The 20,890-nt window shown below is 41.4% G+C and overlaps 1 protein-coding gene across 7 annotated transcripts in view; it reads right to left on the bottom strand.

Moving 5' to 3' along the window:
- Nucleotides 1-20,890, bottom strand: part of wasf1 (WASP family member 1) — a 123,085-nt gene that overhangs the window by 54,246 nt on the left and 47,949 nt on the right. For 4 of the 7 annotated variants that reach the window (XM_072552073.1, XM_072552015.1, XM_072552042.1 and 1 more), the window contains exon 2: nucleotides 2,182-2,339. The exons of the other annotated variants lie outside the window; for them this stretch is intronic. The gene's annotated coding sequence lies outside the window, so the exon portion shown is untranslated. The remainder of the gene's footprint in view (nucleotides 1-2,181; nucleotides 2,340-20,890) is intronic. 7 annotated transcript variants of the gene reach the window in all.

The following is a 20,890-nucleotide window of genomic DNA, read 5'->3' as shown; positions in this document are numbered from 1 at the left end:
CCTCATCTCAGTCTTCTTAGATTGTGAACCCTGGTCTGGGCTTCACCTTATATCTACCCTATCTCAACCTGTTAAACCTTTACAGGTTATGAAATTCTCCCTATTCTTCAGAATTCCAGCAGATGTAATCCTAACCGATTCAGCCTCTCCTCATACATCAGTCCTGCTATCCCAGGGAATTAGTCTGGTGAACCTTTGTTGCACTCCCTTGATAGCAAGAAGACCCTTTATCAGATAAAGGATACCAGAACTGTGCACAATACTCCAGGTTTGGTCTCACTAAGGCCCTGCATAATTGCAGCAAGACATCCCTGTTCCTGCACTGTAATTGTCTTGCAATGAAGGCCAGCATACCATTTGCTTTGTTTACTGCCTGCTCCACTATGTGCTTACCTTCACCCAGGTCTTGGTGCATATTCCCCTTTCTTAATTTGTAGATATTCACATAATAATCTACCTTTCTGTTTTTGCTGCCAAAGTGGATAACCTCGCATTTATCTGCATTATGCCTCATCTGCATTGCATTTGCCCACTCAGCTTGTCCAAATCACTTTGAAGCATCTCTGCATCCTCCTCACAGTTCACACTCCCGATCCAGCTTTGTCTTCTGCAAACTTGGAGATATTACATTTAGTCCCCTCATCTAAATAATTAATATATATTGTGAACAGCCAGGGCCCTAGCTCCGATCCCTGCTGTACCCCACTAGTCACTGCCTGCATTTGGAAAAAGACCGGTTTAGTTGTATTTACTTAGTGTCATGCAATGTTAGAACCCTAAGGGAGTGCTACTCTTTTCCCTAATGCCCAGGTCACATCAACTGGAAACAGGTAGCAGTTAAATCATGCCTGTTTTTTTGCACTAGACCTGATAGATGTCAACAAAATTATGAAAGACATAAATAGGGTGCATTGTCAAAAGCTTTTTCCCCAGGGTTGACTTTTTAATTACAAGTGTTAACAGGTACAAGATGGGGAGGGGGGAAGAAGTAGTTTAAGGGAGCTGTACAAGGGAAGCATTTCACGCAGTGTGTGGTAGGAGTCTGGAACACACTGCCAGATGAAGTGGAGAAAGCAGATGACACTTGAGGTATCTGGATGGTTACAGGAATAGAAAGGGAATAGAATGATACCGACCAAATCAGGGCAGAAGATTTGTTTTTTAGTTTAGTTAAGGCATAATGATCGGTACAGGCTTGGAGGCTGAAGGGTCGGTTCTTGTGTTGTACTTTTGTTCTTTTGAAATAGCTGAGCAAGCCATTCAGAAATGAAACCAAAAGGATCAATAAAAATGAGAACATAACCCTGTCGTCAAAACATCTGATTGCTTGTGGTCCTGCAGTTAGATTTTACAGAGCTAGGTTGAAAATCACAAGCAGGACCTCAAAAGTAGTCTCCTTCCGTTATTCCTGTGTGACAGATACAAGTGCGTACAGAAATAGGAAGACAAGACAGATTAAAGCATGGCTAGAAGAATTGCACAGGACGCAGGAGTTTACATGGTTGGGAAACTGGGACTGATGCTGAGGGAAATGCCACCTGCAGAAACCAGATGAGATGCATCCGAACAAAACTGGGACTGAGTTTCTTTGGGGTTCTACTGGTGCTGTTGAAGACTCAAATCAGCAGGGGTGTGAATACCAGGACAACTTATCAAAGAGGATTACAAAGGTCCACAAAATAATGCAAGTAACAGTTAGCACCAGAATAGACAACAATCAATAGATGAAGTTGCAATAATAGAGAAATTAAAACTTTCAAAATCAGGGTGCATCAGGAAAATGCACAAATTATAGTTCAAAAATACAGTGAGTTGCAAGTGCAGATTGTTGTGCAGAGCTGAGATGTTATGGCTAAAACAGAGACCTGGTTCAAGGAAGAGCAGGACTGGGTGTTAGATAGTCCTGGATTCAAGGGATTCTGGAAAGATAGGAAAAGTAGGAAGGACAAGTGGGCGGGGCAGTATTGATTAAGGACAGCATTGCAGTACTGGAACAAGAGAGTGGGTAGGGAATTCGAGGAGAGAATGAATGTGGCTAGTGCTACAAAACAAAAAATGTGCAAGTACATTGCTCAGCATAGCATAGAGTCCACCAAGTGGGAGGGATGTAGAGGCACAAATACACAAGGAAATTACAGGCAGGTGCAAACATTATGCAGTGTTATAAAAGGGGGACATTACCTTTATTCCAGTTTACATTTGGCTAAAGTAAAGGCCAGTGAGGGGCAAGCAAGGTCCAGGAGAATTTTCTATTGCTGTATGTGTCCAGTCCAACAAGGAAGGTGGCTCTGCCAGACTTGGTGTTTGGGAATAAGGAGGGCAAATTAACCCACTGCACTCTAGGTGAAAAAGGAGATTGAAATTAGGATAAACAAAAAATGTATGTATGACAGGAATCAAATGCAAAATACAGTAATTCCAGAAAGAGGGTAAAAACAAATATGAGAAACAAAGAGGAATTATGAAAACAAAATTGGCAGTCAACTTAAAAGGAATTTCAAAGTCTTCTACAGGTACAAATAATAAAAGGAGGAAAAGGATTATTTAGGGACAGAAAAGGGTGCTGACCTGTGGAAGCAGGGTTGAGATATTAAATCCCCGGGACCTATTCAGGGGTGTACTCTAGAACTCTGTGGGAAGCTAGGCAGGAGTTTGCTGGGCCCCTTGCCATGATATTTGTATCACTGATAGCCACAAGTGAGGTGTTGGAAGACTGGAGGTTGAATATATGGTCCCACTATTTAAGAAAAGTGGTAAGGAAACCAGGAACTGTAGATCAGTGAGCCTGACATCAGTGGTGTGCAAGTTGTCGGGAGGGAATCCTGAGGGACAGAATTTACATGCATTTGGAAAGGCAAGGACTGATTAGGGATAGTCAGCATGGCTTCCTGCATGGGAAATAACGTCTCACAAACTTTGAGTTTTTTTGAGGAATTAACAAAGAGAATTGTTGAGGGCAGAGGGATGGACGTAATCTACATGGATTTCAGGTATTCGACAAAGTTCCTCATGGTAGACTGGTTAACAAGGTTAGATCATATGGAATACAGGGAGAACTAGCCATTTGGACAAAGATCTGGGCTCGAAGGTAAAAGACAGAGGGTGGTGTTGGAGAGTTGTTTTTCAGACTGGAAGCCTGTGACCAGTGGTGTGCCACAAGGATCGGTGCTGGGTCCTCTACTTTTTGTCATTTATATAAATGACATGCATTTATGTGTGATGTGAACATAGGAGGTATGGTTAGTAAGTTTGCAGATGACACCAAAATTGGAGGTGTAATGGACAGTGAAGAAGGTTACCTCAGCGTACAATGGGATCTGCATCAAATGGGCCAATAGGCTGAGTGACTGCAGATGGAGTTTAATTTAGATAAATGTGAAGTGCTGCATTTTGGAAAGGCAAATCAGAGCAGGACTTAAACACTTAATGGTAAGTTCGTGGGGAGTGCTGCTGAACAAAGGGATATTCGAGCACAGGTTTATAATTCCTTGAAAGTGGAGTCAGAAGCAGACAGGATAGTGATGGCAGCATTTGGTATGCTTGTCTATAGTGGTCAGTGCATAGATTATAGGAGTTGGGAGGTCATGTTGCAGCTATACGGGACATTGGTTAGGCCACTTTTGGAATATTGCCTGTAATTCTGGTCTTCCAGCTATAGGAAGGATGTTGTGAAACTTGAAATGGTTCAGAAAAGATTTGCAAGGTTGTTGCCAAGGTTGGAAGGTTTGAGCCAAAATGGAGAGGCTGAATAAGCTAGGGCTATTTTCTCTGAAATGTCAGAGGCTGAGAGGTGACCTTATTGGAATTTATAAAATCATGAGCGGCACAGATAGGATAAACATACAAGGTAGTTTCCCTGGGATGGGCGAGTCCTAAACTAAAGGGCAAAGGTTTAAGGTGAGAGGGGAAAGATTTAAAAGGGGCCTAAAGGGCAACTTTTTCACAGAGGATGGTGAGTGCACAGAATGACCTGCCAGTGGAAGTGGTGAAGGCTGGCACAAGTACAGCATTTGAAAGGCATCTGGATGGGTACTTGAACAGGAAGGGTTTAGAGCAATATGGACCAAACGCTGGCAAATGGGATTAGATTTATTTAGGATATTTGGTCAGCATGGATGAGTTGGACTGAAGGGTCTGTTTCTGTGTTGAATATCTCGATGACTCTAAATGGATACTTTGCATCTGTCTGAGCAAGGAAACAGATGCTACTTAGGCCATGGTAACAGAGGACAAATTTCAGGGGGGCTCAACATTGCTAAGAAAACACTACTGACTGAACTCACTACACTTAAAGTTGACTAGCACCAAGGCCAGATAAGATGCATTGAGTGATAACTAAAGGGAGTGAGAGTGAAAACTGAAAAACTATTTGTCTATCTTCTTTGACTTGTGATGTCACCTAGGGGCTAGTGAATTACAAACATCACGCACTTGTTCCAATAAAGGTGAGAGGAAAACCTGACCAATCACAGACCAGTAAGTTTACTTTTGGTCATTGGGAACTTCCAAAAACATCCCAAATCATATGATAAACTTGGATCAATTAAGGATAACTAGCATGGATTTCTCAAAGGAAATTTGTGTTTAACGAACTTGCTGGAGGTTTTGAAGTAGTAACAGAAAGGGTTGATGGAGGATAACACGTGAGGCATCTGACAAAACACTATGATTTACTTGTGAGCAAAGTTAAAACTTGTGGAATGAAATGGAATGGACAGTGAAACATGGTTACAAAGTTGGCTGAGTGACAGCAAACAGAGTTTAACTATTAATGGATACTTTTATCGGCTGGAGGAAGGTTTGCAGTGGAGCTTCCCAATTGCCATAAGCCCAGCAAAAGCCCCAAAACTCCTGATTGCTGGTAGAAGCCTGCTCCAGCTCTCTTGATTCCCTCCTGCTCGGATTTACTCTTTAAACTGCTGCTCCTTGAATCACAGGCTGTTTCTGTACTACGTTTGCTGTAGCAAGCAATGAGGAAGTCAGCCTGTGTTTGGAGGAGCAGCTCCTCACTAATTCTATCCATTTTATTGACGAGGTGACTTTTGTCTGATTAGCATTTGCTATCTTGGGACAGAGTCCCCTGCTGCTCCCGTGTGGTTTAATAAGCAACATAAATTTAAGGGTAAGGAGTTCACTCCATGAAAGATTATTTTGTTATTTAGGAAAGGCTCTACTTTAAATTTAAACAGCTGGAAAGCAGGTAAACCAGGCAGGGAACACCGCAACATGCTTTAGATTCAACTGGACCTCGCTTTCAGATCATATTATTTTGTTATATCACTGAAATGAAAAAAAAATGACTGCCAACAGAAGCACAAGTAATTTAACTTGTAGCCCATTTGAATACAAAACTTTTGGCAAATTAGATTCCTGTTTGCCAAGATAAACAGGACATGAGCTCAGATTTCACATGGCATCCTGGTCTGGAACCGAAAATGCTAAGGATAACAACAGTGACTGGCTCTTTGCATTTAATACAACCATTTACTTTTGAAGTTGTTTGAACTGTGTAGGTACAACAGGTGTTGATTAGTAGTAACTGAATATTGAGCCAAAAGCATTAATGCTACTATATAGGATTTCATGAAAATGTGGTACAAGAATACAAATGGCTGTGCCTGTGTGTAGAAACAGGATACAGAATGGATGGGAAGTAATTGGAAAAGCAAATCAGTGAGTTGATTAAGCTTTATCCCATACTTATTTTATACAGAACATCAGTATACACAAATCATAGTGCATTTTATTGGAAAAAATCAAATAATTTTAAATCGAAGAGAAAAAAAGCAACCATGGCATTTAGTTCTGAAGTAGTAGTATCTATTTTTCTCCACAGATGCTGCTGGAGCTGTAAAGTTTCTCCAGCACTTTCAGTTTGTACTTAAATGTTACAATGTTCAAATTTCAACTATTCTTAAAAATTGAATCAACCATGTTGTCAAATTTACCAAATTAAACACCAATTACAATGTATGATGTGTAGGATACCAGAATGAAAGATCATAGCAAGTTTGATTACATTGTGCTACTATTGTTTATAATTTCTAGTTTCAACTACTCAATATTTTCAAAAAAATGCGTTTTATTATCAATTGGAAAGACTTCCAAGTTACCTGCTACATCATCACAAAATATTTTACACAGACTAACAATTCATAGGAATGAAATGGATGTTGTCTGTATAGAATTTTAGCAAATACCATTTAAATAGAAAAAGTAGCAGAAAAGAGAAGAAAAAGAAACTTGTGGAATAGGAGTTAGTGTCCGCTTGAATAATAATTGCCTCAAGGACAGAAACCAGCTAGTCATGGTAAATAACTGTTTTCAGACTGGATGATGATGGAATACTGAATGGAATACAAAATTAAAGTTCAAATGTTGTCAATGATTGAAAAAAAAAGCTGGCAAACAATACAGTTGATATTAATCAATAGCAGGACTTGGACTATTGATAGGCCAGCAGAATGGGAGAAGTAGCGGCCCTTGGAATTTAATACAAAGAAGTGTGAAATGATATTTTGTGAAAAGGGAAATAGGGAGAGGCAATCTATAGTTCATGGCACAATTCTGAATAGTGTGCAGGGTAGGGCGTGATGGGGGTTCACGTGCAGACATTTTCGGAGGTTGCCGAACGTATTGAAAGCTTAGTTAGAAAAGCATATGTATTTATAATCAGAGGTATCAAGTACAGAGGTATGGCAAAGTTTTTCCTCACTTATTAAAAAAATTTTTGGTAAGGCCATAGAAATATTGCAGCCTGTTCTAGTCACCATTTTAGAGGAAGAATGTGGTGGTCCTTGAGAAGGAGCAAAGAAAATTTACCACTGTGGTTCCAGGGAGAAGGATTTTTACTACAAGGTTAGACTGGAGAAACTGAGGTTGGTCACCTTGAAACAGAGGATTGATTAAGAGGCGATTTGATCGAGATGTCCATGATCATGATAGGTTCAGAAAAAGGGGACAAAGAAATAGGTGATTGTACAAGGATGATGGACCAAATATTTAATGTCTTGGGCAACAGATGTGTTTCAGAAGGAAATGCCCTTTCAATAGAAAAAGTAATAATCTGGAACATGCTGCCTGCAGAGGTGCTGAAAGTGGAGATAGTGAATGACTTCAAAAAGATGGATATTTGAGGCACATAAACTGCAGGCCACAGCACAACAGCAGGGAATGGAACTGATTGGGTTCCTCTATGGAGAGCCAGAATGGAGCCAACGGGCTGAATGTCTTTCTTCCATGTTGTAAAGACTCCAATTAACATTGTGTGCATTTACAAATCACCCTTATCAAATCCTGCTCTTGTTAATACTTACTGTGGGAACTGACATTAAAGAAACTAGAATGAAGGACAAGATCTGCACTGCTGCAGAGAATGTGGTGAGGGGGCATAAAGGGGGAAATCCAACAGTGTTAAAAAGAACTCTCAATGTGCAAATAAAAAATAAGACTATTTTTAGTTGTCTGTGAATATTTTTCAAAAAGTAACAAAATGGCAATTGGAAGTAGGCAGGCCGGGACGTAAAAATATTGTATATGGTTCCCAAAGACTATATTGAGCCTGTTTGCCAGATATACAATCAGGGAAGAAGCCAAAATGGGATTAAGAGGGTGAACTAAAGTAGAAAGTGACAGGAAGGTTAGATTAAATATACAGACATCCAAATCTATAGATACTTCATGTCAGAGAGATCAAGCCTGATGGAAACAATGACAAAGACTTACAGATAAAAGCAATGATTGAAACTCATTGGGAAATAGAGGATTAGCCTGTATGAGTGAATGAGAATTAGAGAAATGACCAACAACAAATCAAAGGGAAAACAAAATCAATGAGTGAGGTTACAAGACAGCAGGTAAGAACTGTTCGTTTGGAAAGCCCAGAGGTGAAGAACACAGAACTGAAGGAGTTCAGGAACAGAGCATCAAAGCAAAGGCAGCAGTAATTGTTGGAAAGAAAGGTTAAAAAGAACTAAAAGCATCAGCTGAATAAGTGAAGTATTTTTAGTTCATTCATTGTTATTAGAGTTATCAGCAGACAGCAAATCTAGAGACATTAATTAAAATTAATACTTTACACAAGGTACTCATTAGATATAAAAAGAAGTCATTTAGTAATATGAAATCAGATTACTACCAAAACATTAATACAGAACATAGAACATAACAGTATAGGAACATGGCCTTCAGTCCACACATCTGTGCTGACCCTGATGCTATTCTAAGTTAATCCTATCTGCCTGCACATGGTCCGTATCCTTCTATTCCTTGCCTGTTCATGTGTCTGCCAAAATACTACTTAAATTTTACAATCATATTTGTTCTACTACTTTTCCAAAGCTTTTCATCTTAAAGTCATCAATTTGCAAGATGACTAAGTCAAGGGGAAAAAAAAACAATATTTGTACTGTACAAGAAGAGAGTGCTAATTAGTTGGCAAGTGCTCTCCTTCGATGTAGGATATAAGGGCAAACTACTGCAGATGCTGGAATCTGAACTGAAAATAAAAACTGTTGGTGATCATAGCATGTCAGGCAGCATCCATGGAAAGAAAGAAAGCTAAAGTATGATGAAGAATCATCTAGACTGAAAAGGTTAGCTTGCTTTCTCTCCGTGAATGCTGCCTGACCCACTGTGATCTCCAACATTTTTGTTTTCAGTTGCATGGAGAATGCATTTGTTAATGCTGATTGATCATTACCTGCCAGGTCTGGAAAAGGAAGAGATAGGAATTTCAGGTGGTTTTGGGTATTTGCCACCTCCAAAACAATACCAGGCATAGTCTCGGAACTTGACTGCAGAACATGACAACATTTTGAAGGAGTGCAGTACTGATTCTGTCAACAGGCTCCACAGGAGGTAAAAACAAAGAATAGAAACGCAGTTATAAAAGAAGATTTCATAGCTAGAGGTGAGATGAGTACTTCTATAATCATCACAACATGGTCTGTTGCTTCACTGATGCTGGGGTAAATTGGATAAAGGACATCACAAAGAAGTTTCTGAACATTCTGCACATTCTGGTGGAAAGAGAGTGAGCAAGTTGTTATATACTTGGTACCAACAATGGAAGAGGCTATGGACAGATTTTTGGGAGCTGGGAAGGAAGTTAAAAAATGGGGTCTTCATAGGCAATAGCTGATTACTGCACATCTAACGAGAGTAGAAATAGGAAGATCAAGAAACATCGATTCATGAGCTGCAGAAAGCAAAGTTTCAAGTCCTCAGGGCACTGAGACCAATGCTGCAACAGGTTGCACCTCAACAGGATTAGGATGCTATGCATCTCGGCCTTCACATTTACCAAATTATTATCTGCCATTAACATAATCTGTGATGTGATTCCATTATTAAGCAACCTTTCCCATACCTTTATTAGTGATGAACTATTCGTTTCCTTAATATTCTTCATTCCTGCATCACTCCTGCTCATAATTGTTCACACTGACATCTTTCTATGCAAAGGTAAGGGCTGCAATGCCTATTTATCTCCTCCCATTAAAAAAAAGTGTACATTCAGAAGCATTTCTTCCACTGTGTTATATATCCTCAAGTTTATTACATCATTTTGCTGCTAAGTGTGCAGGTTCCTTAATGTTAGTGGGTCATTGGAAGGTCCATTAAGAACATTTTATTTTTTGCTTGGATACTCTGAAGTCTGAACAATGACTTTAGTAACTTGCTCGATTTTTGTTAGATATGTCGAATGGATCAATCAGTACCCAGAGTGAGGGATATTTCTTATATTCCTATTTTATGCTGAGGCCAGTTTAAAATTGACATTTTATTCTTTAAATCAAGCACAGTATTTTAAAACATGCCTTTCCCAATTCTATTGATGTTTCCATTAAAGATAGATTTAAAAATTTTTTTTTTAAATTTCTACTTCATAATTTAGAAATGCTAGGGAAGTCAAGGATACCAGATCTCTGAGTAGTCCATTAGAAATTTCTGCCACTGTCATTGCCCAGCAGCACAGTTTATTTTATTAGAAATTAGAAACTGGGCGAATTAAAATTACAATGGTATGGTCAGGCACCTACTTTGCACAAAAATCAATATTGTTCTAAAGAATCATATAAAGGTTGAAGTGGTGTTCAGTTACCTGCACCCTACTCATAGGATGGACTTTAATCACTGGTTCTCATCTCCACTCAACACTCGCAGCTGACTCTCAGCAATAACCTGGCATGTTGAATTGGGTGGGGTCTTCCTTAATAAATATAATGGCAAGGATGGAAAGATTCCAAGCAGCCTGAATGACCAAAATGATCATGAAATGGACCAAAGGCATTCCACAACATATTCCATGGACTACTGTTGTCAGTTTATCAGCTGTTTATAAAAATAGCAAGGGAAAGCATGTCACTCAAAGTTTGGTTGCAAGCTACCTCAGACAGGGAAACTCTGAATCCAAAATATGGTTTGAAGACCATGAACTCCAGGCTCAAAGAGTCAGCACAAACTGTACTTCATCTTCGAGATATCTTGAGCAGGTAGGAAGGTAAAGTGGTCTACCCTACCTGCAACTCGTGCTGAATATTTGGAATGGGGCAAAACAAGTATATGACGACGCTGGAAGCTGTGGTTCTACTCTAGAATGCAGGCAGTTCTGGCCATTAATTGATTTAATGATGACCTAGTGATGAGACTTTTTCTCAGGGCAGAAATGGCTATCACAAGGGGGCATAACATTAAGGTGATTGGAGGAAGCTTTAGGGGAGATGTCAGAGAGTGGTGGGCATGTGGAATGCACTGCCAACAGTGGTAGCAGAGTCAGATACATTAGGATCATTTAAGCAACGCTTGGATAGGCACATGGATGTTCGTAAAATGAAGGCTAGTTTGATCTTAGAGTAGAATAAACGGTCAGCACAACATCCAGGGTTGAAGGGCCTGTACAGTACTGTACTGTTCTATGATATCATCAGCTTGTGTGACCTTTCTGAAGGATAGCACTGCTTATGCCTGAATTAGAGATAGGTTAAGAAAAGCTGGTCCAAACAAATGTTCATCACCCAACACCCAATTGTCTTATTCTGGTCAACGGGACAACCTGCAAGAGAAAATGCAAACTTTCAACCTGGCTTCAAAAGTAAAGACTCAAAATTCTGAAGCTCGTCTGCTGGAATGTGAGAACAATGCTCAATAGTTACCCCCAACGAAGATCAACCCTAGTGGTCCATGAGCTTGTCAAATTAGACATCAATACGGCATGGTGGGCGGCATGGTGGCACAGTGGTTAGCACTGCTGTCTCACAGCGCCAGAGACCCGAGTTCAATTCCCGCCTCAGGTGACTGACTGTGTGGAGTTTGCACATTCTCCCCATGTCTGCGTGGGTTTCCTCCGGGTGCTCCGGTTGCCTCCCACAGTCCAAAGATGTGCAGGTAAGGTGAATTAGCCATGCTAAATTGCTCGTAGTGTTAGGTAAGGGGTAAATGTAGGGGTATGGGTGGGTTGCGCTTCGGCGGGTCGGTGTGGACTTGTTGGGCCGAAGGGCCTGTTTCCATACTGTAATGTAATCTAATACTATGTCTGAGTGAGGTCTGCTTCGTGGAGCAAAACAAGCAAGACGCTGGAAGAACACAGCAAGCCAGGCAGCATCAGGAGATGGCGAAGTCAACACTTTGGGTGTAACCCTTTTTCAGGACCCCAGCATCTGCAGTTTTTTGTCTCATGCAGCAAGACAGCTTGACAGAATATAATGCTGCCTACACCAGCTATTGATCAGGTAGATTGAGATGAACAACACCTCTCTAGTGTTGATTTCATGCTGAAAAAAAATCACCACCACTAAACTTCCAAGCCTGCCAATGAGCCACTCTGAATACATGTCCCTGTGCTACACCTTCCAAGACCAACAGCAAGCAACACTTAACTACATTTATGCTAACCTGGAAAAAAATGAACTTCTAAACAGATCTCCATAAACTCATCCAGAATGCCTTTCCCAAGGTGAAAATTGAAATCACTAAGGATGACAACACCAGAGTTGATTGTGACAGCCAGAATGGAAAGGAGCAGTCAGCGACCATAGAGTTGGAATCAAAAATGAAAAAGGATGTCTACTCTTGGAACTGTCTGCAGAAAAAGCAGTTGTCCATAACCACTACTGTCTTTCAAAGACAGTGCTTCAAAGACACAAGTTTGTATTTCTCTTCAAGAAATTAGCACTGGATAGACTACATCTTGCTGTGCTTGTGAGACTTAAAGAACATACTGCACACTCAGGTTCTGTCCAGAGCTGACAACAATACTGACCACTAGCTCATTTACTTAAAGTTCAACTTGAATTCTAAGCCTACACTGACATAAGTTAATTATAAAGGAATGAAGACAGAGTTGGCTGGAGTGGACTAGGAAAGGAATTTACCAGGAAAGGCAGGTGGTGAACAACGGCAGACATTTAAGGAGTTACTTCATGACTCACAACAAAGATACACCCCAGTGAAGAAGGAAGATTCTAGTAAGGGGGATAAGCTAACCATGATTAATCAGGAAGTTAAAAGATAGTAGCAAATTTTAGTAAAGATTAATGGTAAGACAGAGGACAGGAAAAGTTTTAACACAAAAAGCAGAGAGAGAAAAAAAAATTAAGGTAAACTAAGCAATTTTCAGCTTCTTTAAGTACTTAAAAAGGAAGAAACATACTAAAATTGGGAAATAATAATGGAGAACCAGAAAATGGCAGAGGAATTGAATAAACACTTTGCATAAGTCTTCGTAGTGGGACACACAACAACATCACAAAAATACAAAGTAATCAAAGTGCAAAAGGGGGAAAGAAAATAAATCTAATCATAATCAGTAGAGAAAAAGTAACAGGGAAACTAATGGGGCTAAAGGCCGATATGTTCCTTGGATCTGAAGGGTTGCATCTGAGAAGCAAGAGTATTATTGTGAAACTATTAATCCAGAGACCCAGTTAATGTTCTGGGACCAGGGTTTGATTCCACCATGGTGGATGGTAGAACATGAATGTAATTAAAATCTGGATTCAATAGCCATGTGAAGACCATGAAACTATTGCCAATTGTTGGAAAAGGCCATCTGATTCACTAATGTCCTTTACGTGGTATGGCCCACATATGACTCCAGACCCATAGAAAGTGGACAATTCAACATCGCCAATAAATACTAGATTAGCTTGTGATGCCCACATCCCATCAATAAATTAAAGGGCACAGGCACAGACATAGAAATATTGAAAATTAAAACATAAGTAAGTTTCTTGTCCCTTCAAGCCTCCTCCCACCATTCAGAGAGATCATGGCTGAACATTCTATTCAGTATTTCTGCTTTCGTCCTTTTATCACTAAGAACTCAAGCCTTCTTGAAAACATTTAATCTCTTGACCTTAATCACTTTCTGTAAAAAGCGAATTCCACACCATTCTCTGGGTGAAGAAATTTCTCCTCACCTCATTCTTAAATAACCTACCCTTATAGCTTAAACTGTGACCCCAGATTCTACACACTCCAATCATAGTGAATATCCTTCTTGTCTTTACTGTCCAGTCCTGTTAGAATTTAAAACACAGTATCAATGAAATCACCCCTCATTCTTCTAAACCCATGATGTGAAGGTGCCAGTGTTGGACTGGGGTGGACAAAGTCAGAAGTCATAGGCTACCAAACCAAGTTATAGACCAACAGGTTTATGTGAAATCACAAGCTTTCAGAATGTTGCGCTTCGTCAGGTGAGATGGATGGAACAATACTTGGAGGAAACACAGATGGCAAGGGAGCAAAATATACTCTGGATACAACTGTGACCATCAAGCCAGGGGATCAACGGGGAGTGCAAGAGGCCATGGCAGGAGCAGCATTTGGCACATCTGAAAATGAGGTGTCAACCAGTCAAGTTGTTAAACAGGACCACTTGCATGCCAAATAACATAAGCAGCAAGTGACAGATAGAGCTAAACAGTCCCACAACCATTGGATAAAATCAAAGACCTGTGGTCCTGGCACATCCAATCATGAATAGTGGTGGACAATTAAACAACTCAATGGAGGAAGCAGCTTCACAAATATCACTATCCAAAACGAGGGATGAACCCAACACTAGAGCATACACAACAATCTTCCGCCATCTGTACTAAGCAGATGGTCCACCTTGGCCTCCTCCAATGGTCCCCAGCATCTCAGATGGCAGTCTTTAGCCAATTTTATTCACTTCACAGGATATTAAGAAATGGTTGGAGACAGTGGATATGGGCTCTAACACCACTCTGGCAATAGTACTGAAGACATGTGTTCCAGAACTTGCTGCTCCCCTATCCAAGCAGTTCCAATACAACTACAATACTGGGATCTACCTGACAATGTGGAAAATTGCCCAGGAATATCCTTTTCTCAAAATATAGGAAAGTTCATCCCAGCCACTTACTGCCCCATGAGTCTACTCTTGATCATCAGGAAAGTGATGGAAGGTGTCATCAACAGTGCTATTAAGCAGTGCCTGCACAGCAATAACCTGCTCAGTGACACCCATTTTTGGTTCTGCCAGGATCACTCAACTTCTCATCTCATTACAGCCTCAGTTTAAACTTGGACAGTAGAATTGAATTCCAGAGGTGAGGTGATAGTGACAGCCCTTAATATCACAGCCGCTTTCAACCATATGGCATCAGGAGCCCTAGCAAAAAAACTGGAACTAATGGTATCAGGGGCTAAACTCTCCACAGGTTGGAGTCATACCTGGCACATAGAAAAATGGTGTGGTTGCTTGGGTTCAGTCATCTCTGCTCCAGGACATCTCAGCAGGAGTTCCTCAGGGTAGTGTCCTTGGCCCAACCATCTTCAACTGCTTCATCAATGACCTTCCCTCCAACAGAAGGCCAGAAATGGAGATGTTTGCTGATTATTGCACAGTGTTCAGCACCATTCATGATTCCTCATGTACTGAAGCAGTCCATGGTCATATGCGACAAGATCTGGACAATATCCACGCTTAGGCAAACAAGTTGGCAAGTAATATCTGCGTATATAAATGCAAGGCAGTAAGAGAATCTGATCACAACCCCCTGACATTCAATGGACACAATCCCAATGTCAACATCCTGAGGGTTGCCATTGACCAGAAACTTAACTGGACTCAGCACGGAAATACAGTAGCTACAACAGATCAGAAATTAAGAACAGTTATGTCGTGAAACTCACCTTCTGGTTCTTCAAAACCTGTCCACCATCTACAAAGTAGAAGTCAAGAGTGTGATAGAATTCTCCCAACTTGCCTGAATGAGTGAAGATCCAACAATCACGAAATTTTATTCCATGCAGGATAACTCAGCTACTTGACAGGCACCATAGCCATAAGCATCCAATTCCTCCACTGCCAACACTCAGCAGGGCAAAAGGAGGACAAGGGCAAACGATAAATGGAACACCACTACCTGCAAGTTCCCCTCCAGGCCACTCACCATCCTGACTTGGAAACATAACACCATTCCTTCACTGTCACTGAGTCAAAATCCTGGAATTCTCTCACTAATGACATTGTCAGTCAACATATAGTATATGGACTTCAGTAGCTCACCACCATCTCTTCAAGGGCATCTAGGGACAATAAAATCTGGCTGAGACAGTGATACCCACATCCTACGAGTGAATTTTAAAAAAAGTCAGTCCAGCCATCCCAGACTATAAGGTGAATGCGCTGGCAGTAATATTCCAAGAATCCTTTAATTTTGGAAAAGTCCCAGAGGATTCGAAAATTACAAAGACAACTTCTTTGTTCAAAAACCAAAGGAGACAAGAACAGGTAATAAAAGGCTGCTAACTTTAAATCGGTCATTGGGAAAATAAAAGATAATAGAAATATATATAATCAAACTGAGTCAACTGGCTTCATGAAGGGAAGTCATGCCTGAGAAGTCTATTAAAATGCCTTGAGGAGAATACAAGCAGAATGGATAAATGTGAACCATAGGTGTAACATATTTGGATTTCAAATGCTGGAAGTTATCCATATTAGCATGGTAAAGAATTTGCTAACTAAGAAAACAGAGAATAGGGCTAAGGGGAGCATTAATGGCAACCTATAATTAATGGAAACCTATAATTAATGGAATGCCACAGAGATGGGCAACATATATTAATGACTTTGATGAGATGAGCAAAATTTACTATTGCCAAACTGCTGGATGACATAAAAATAGCGAAGGTGGCAAGAGGTAAGGATGATGACAATCTACTGAGACATATAGACAGTGCAAGTGGTGGGCAAAATCTTGACAGTTGGGATCCAAAACTGGCATAGTGACAGAAGACAGAGGATGATGGTAGAAGGCTGTTTGCATGACTGGTGCCCAGTGTACAGTTGAGAACTGTAGGGATCAGTGCTGGGTCCTTTATTGTTCATGACATTCAAAAATGATGTAGATGAGAATACGGACACAATGATAAATGAGTTTGTGGATGACGCAGGCTGGCTAGGTGGGCAAGGCAAGGAGGAAAGTGTAAGGTTACAAGAGGATATAAATGCATTTGTCAGATGGCCAGATCAATGGCAAATGGAATTTAACCCTGATAAATGTCAGGTGGTACATTCTGGAAGAAGGATCAATACAAGAGAGTACTCAAGGAATGGCAAGAACATTTAGAAGCTCAGAGGGACCTTTGGGATGCTTGTCCACTGATCCCTGAAGGTGGTAGTACAGGTTAAAAGGATAATTAAGAAGGCACACAGTACAGTTGCCTTTATCTATCACGGCATAGGTTAGAAGTACAGGAAGGTGTTGTTGAAACTGAACAGAATTTGGTTCAGCCACAGCTAGAGTACTATGTGCAGTTCTGGTCACCACATCATAAGAAGGCTATGATTGCATCCTCAGATTTACCAGGATATCCCCTGGGCTGGAGCATTTCAGCAACAAAGAGAAGCTGAATTAACACAGAAGATTGAGGGAGATTGATTGAGGTGGAAAAGATTGTGTCATGGAAAGAAAGCACTTGCTTCCTTTAGTCAAAGGGTCAAGAACAAGGGTGCATAATTTTAAAGTGTAAAGCAAGAGGTTTCGAAGGGATTCAAAGAAAAACTTTTTCACCCAATGGTTACGGGAATCTGGAATGTACTGCCGAGAAGGATAGTTGAGGCAGGAAACCTCAAATGTTTAAAAAGTACTTAGAGGAGCATTTGAAATGTCATAAGATTCAAGGCTACGTGCCTACTGCAGGAAAGTAGAACTTGCGTAGATCGTAGTGCATTTTGGCAGTACAGACTTGATGGGCCAAAGTGCCTCTTCTACAATATATGGCTCTATGACATATAAATGTGGAAAACTGTAAGGTTATGTACAATGACGGGAAGAAGAGGGGACAATATTATTTAGTTGGAGAAAGACTTCAAAATGCTGCAGCACAGAAGGATTTTTTTTTAATACACTCAAGGAATGTGGGCATCACTGACTGGCCAGCATTCATTGCCCATTCCTGGTTGCCTTCAAAATGGTGGTGGAGAGTCGCCCTTCTCGAACTATTGCAGCCTACATGCTGTAGGTTGACTCACAAGGGAAGAAATTCAAGGATTTTGACCCAGCTACAGTGAAGGAACGACAATACATTTTCAAGACAGAATATTGAGTGGCTTGGCGGGGAACTTGCATTTTTCTTCAGTCCTTTTAGATGGAAGTGGTTGCGTTATGGATGGTGGTAAAGATCTTTGGGAAATTTATGCAGTGCATCCTATGGATAGCACACACTACTGCTAGTGAGTGTCACTGGTAGAGAGAGTGGGTTTTTTTTATTTATTCATTTGTGGGATTTGGGCATTGCTGGCTGGTCAGCATTTGTTGACCATCCCATTTTTGTGGATGTGGTGCCAATAAAGCAGTCTGCTTTGTCCTGATGGTATCAAGCTTCTTGAGCGCTGCTGGAGCTGAACCCATTTGGGCAAGTGGGGGGTGCTCCATCACACTCCTGACTTGGGCCTTGAAGCAGGTGGACAGACTCTTGGGAGTCAGGTGGTGAGTTACATGCCATACCACATAAACTCAGTGGCTACGATAAGTCCAATTGAGTTTCTGGTCAATGGTAACCCTCAGGATATTCAGTGATGGCAACTCCATTGAATGTCAAGGGGCAGTGATTACGGCATGAAAATGTGTTGCTGGAAAAGTGCAGGAGGTCAGGCAGCATCCAAGGAGCAGGAGAATCAACGTTTTGGGCATGAGCTCTGCTTAAGGAATGAGGAAAGTGTGCCAAGCAGGCTAAGATAAAAGGTAGGGAGGAGGGACTTGGGGGAGGGGCGTTGGAAATGCGACAGGTGGAAGGAGGTTAAGGTGAGGGTGATAGGCCGGAGTGGGAGTGGGGGTGGAGGGGTCAGGAAGAAGATTGCAGGTTAGGAAGGTGGTGCTGAGTTCGAGGGTTGGGACTGAGACAAGGTGGGGGGAGGGGAAATGAGGAAACTGGAGAAATCTGAGTTCATCCCTTGTGGTTGGAGGGTTCCTAGGCGGAAGATGAGGCGCTTTTCCTCCAGATGTCATGTTGCTATGGTCTGGCTATGGAGGAGGACCATAGCAACACGACGGCTGGAGGAAGAGCGCCTCATCTTCTGCCTAGGAACTCTCCAAACACAAGGGATGAACTCAGATTTCTCCAGTTTCCTCATTTCCCTTCCCCCCACCTTGTCTCAGTCCCAACCCTCAAACTCAGCACCACCTTCCTAACCTGCAATCTTCTTCCTGACCCCTCCACCCCCACTCCCACTCCAGCCTATCACCCTCACCTTATCACCCTCACCTTAACCTCCTTCCACCTATCACATTTCCAACACCCCTCCCCCAAGTCCCTCCTCCCTACCATTTATCTTAGCCTGCTTGGCACACGTTCCTCATTCCTGAAGCAGGGCTCATGCCCAAAACGTCGATTCTCCTGCTCCTTGGATGCTGCCTGACCTGCTGCGCTTTTCCAGCAACACATTTTCAGCTCTGATCTCCAGCATCTGCAGTCCTCATTTCTCCTAGTGATTACGGCATGTCTTATAAATGTAAGGCAATGACCATGTCCATGTCCAATGTGTGCAAATATTACTTGCTGCTTGTCTGCCTAAGCCTGGATGTTGTCCAGATCTCGTTTCATTTAAACACGGATTGCTTTAGTAACTGAGGAATCGCGAATGGTGCTGAACATTGTGCACTCATTGGTGAACATCACCATTTTTGACCTCATGATGGAGAGAGGGTCATTGATAAAGTGGCTGAAGATGGTTGGGCAGTGGCACCATGCTGCGGAGCCCCTGCAGAGGGGTCCTGGAGCTGAGATGACTGACCAACAACCACTATCATCGGCCTTCGTTCCAGGTATGACGTCCTGATAGCCATTGATTCCAGTTTTACTTGGACTCCTTCATGCCACGCTTGGTCAGAGGTGGCCTTGATGTCTACGGCGGTCACTCTCACCTCTGGAATTCAGCACTTTTACATTTCTTGTGTATGAATCACAAAAAGCTAGCATATAACTTAAGCAGGAAATCAGGAGGTCATTGATCAAGCTGCTAAAGATGATTGGCCTAGACTGGAATAACCTTTGTAGCAATGTTCCAGGACTGGAATGACTGACCTCCAACAATCACACCATCTTCCTTCGGGTTCGGTATGGCTCCAACCTGAATTTCTCTCTGATAATTTGACTTTAATTTTGCTACAGCTCCTTGATTCCACACTTGTTCAAATTCTGCTTCAATGTCAAGGACAATCCCTCATGCATCACTTTTGGTGTTCAGCTATTTTATTTGAACCAAGGCGGTAATGTTGTTTATTTGTTGATTACACGTGGTCATGTAACTTTTGGAGAAGCTGGAATTAATTCTTTGAGACAAACTTCCCAAGAACAGCTTTGGACTTTTTTCTTTTAAGTTTCAGTTTGTCAGAGCTAAGAAAGAGGCAGTTGCATTCAGACCTCCAGAAAGACCGTAACTAATGACGAGTCTTTCTCTTTCACACCCTCAGAATGGAAAAGGTAACAAAGACTCTGAAAACAAGAACTTCTGACTTGAGCAGACACAGTTCCAACAGATTAGCTACCAAGTCAAGTGTCTTCTACTGCTCTCTGGCTCAGAACAATGTGAGCACGTTCTCTCATTCCACCTCTTGTAGTTGGCTTCTTATCCATATAATTTGTCCCCTTTTAACTACACTTACCACCCATAATATGTCTGAAGAGCTTTATTTGTGAATGAACATCTGTGTGTTTGCATTTAAATGAAATGTAGGATTGATTAACTCAGTTGGCTGGACAGTTAGCTTGCAATGTAGTGACACCAACAGCTCAAGTTCAATTCTTGTATCGACTGACGTTACCACAAAGGGGTAAAAACAATGACTGCAGATGATGGAAAGCAAATACGCAAATACTGGATTAGTGGTGCTGGAAGAGCACAGCAGTTCAGGCAGCATCCAACAAGCAGCGAAATCGACGTTTCGGGCAAAAGCCCTTCATCAGGGCTTTTGCCTGAAACGTCGATTTCGCTGCTCGTCGGATGCTGCCTGAACTGCTGTGCTCTTCCAGCACCACTAATCCAGTAGTTACCACAAAGGTCCTGTCTTCTCAAATTCACCCTTCAGCTGAGGCATAATGAGCATCAGGATAAATGGATTGTAAAAGTATATGAAAGAAATAGAAAAATGTTGAAAAGTCATGCAAGTAAAACATGCAGGATTATTTGAGCTTATGATGAGTCGCTGAATAGGTGTTGCAGAAAATCAACTTGCCATTATTTCTTACTGGTCTTTAAATAGCAGCATATCACAAATGCTCAGTACTTGAATGAAGTTTAAGCACCCCTTAATTGAATAAAGACCAGAGGAAGTAGAAATAGAACTAGGCCATTTGGCCTTTTGAGGCTGCTCCACCATAAAATGAGATCATGCCCTACCTGAAAACCCTC

This window comes from Chiloscyllium punctatum, chromosome 3 (genome assembly GCF_047496795.1).
Source record: "Chiloscyllium punctatum isolate Juve2018m chromosome 3, sChiPun1.3, whole genome shotgun sequence".
Lineage (NCBI taxonomy): Eukaryota > Metazoa > Chordata > Chondrichthyes > Orectolobiformes > Hemiscylliidae > Chiloscyllium > Chiloscyllium punctatum.
This window is presented reverse-complemented; position numbering and strand designations above follow the sequence as displayed.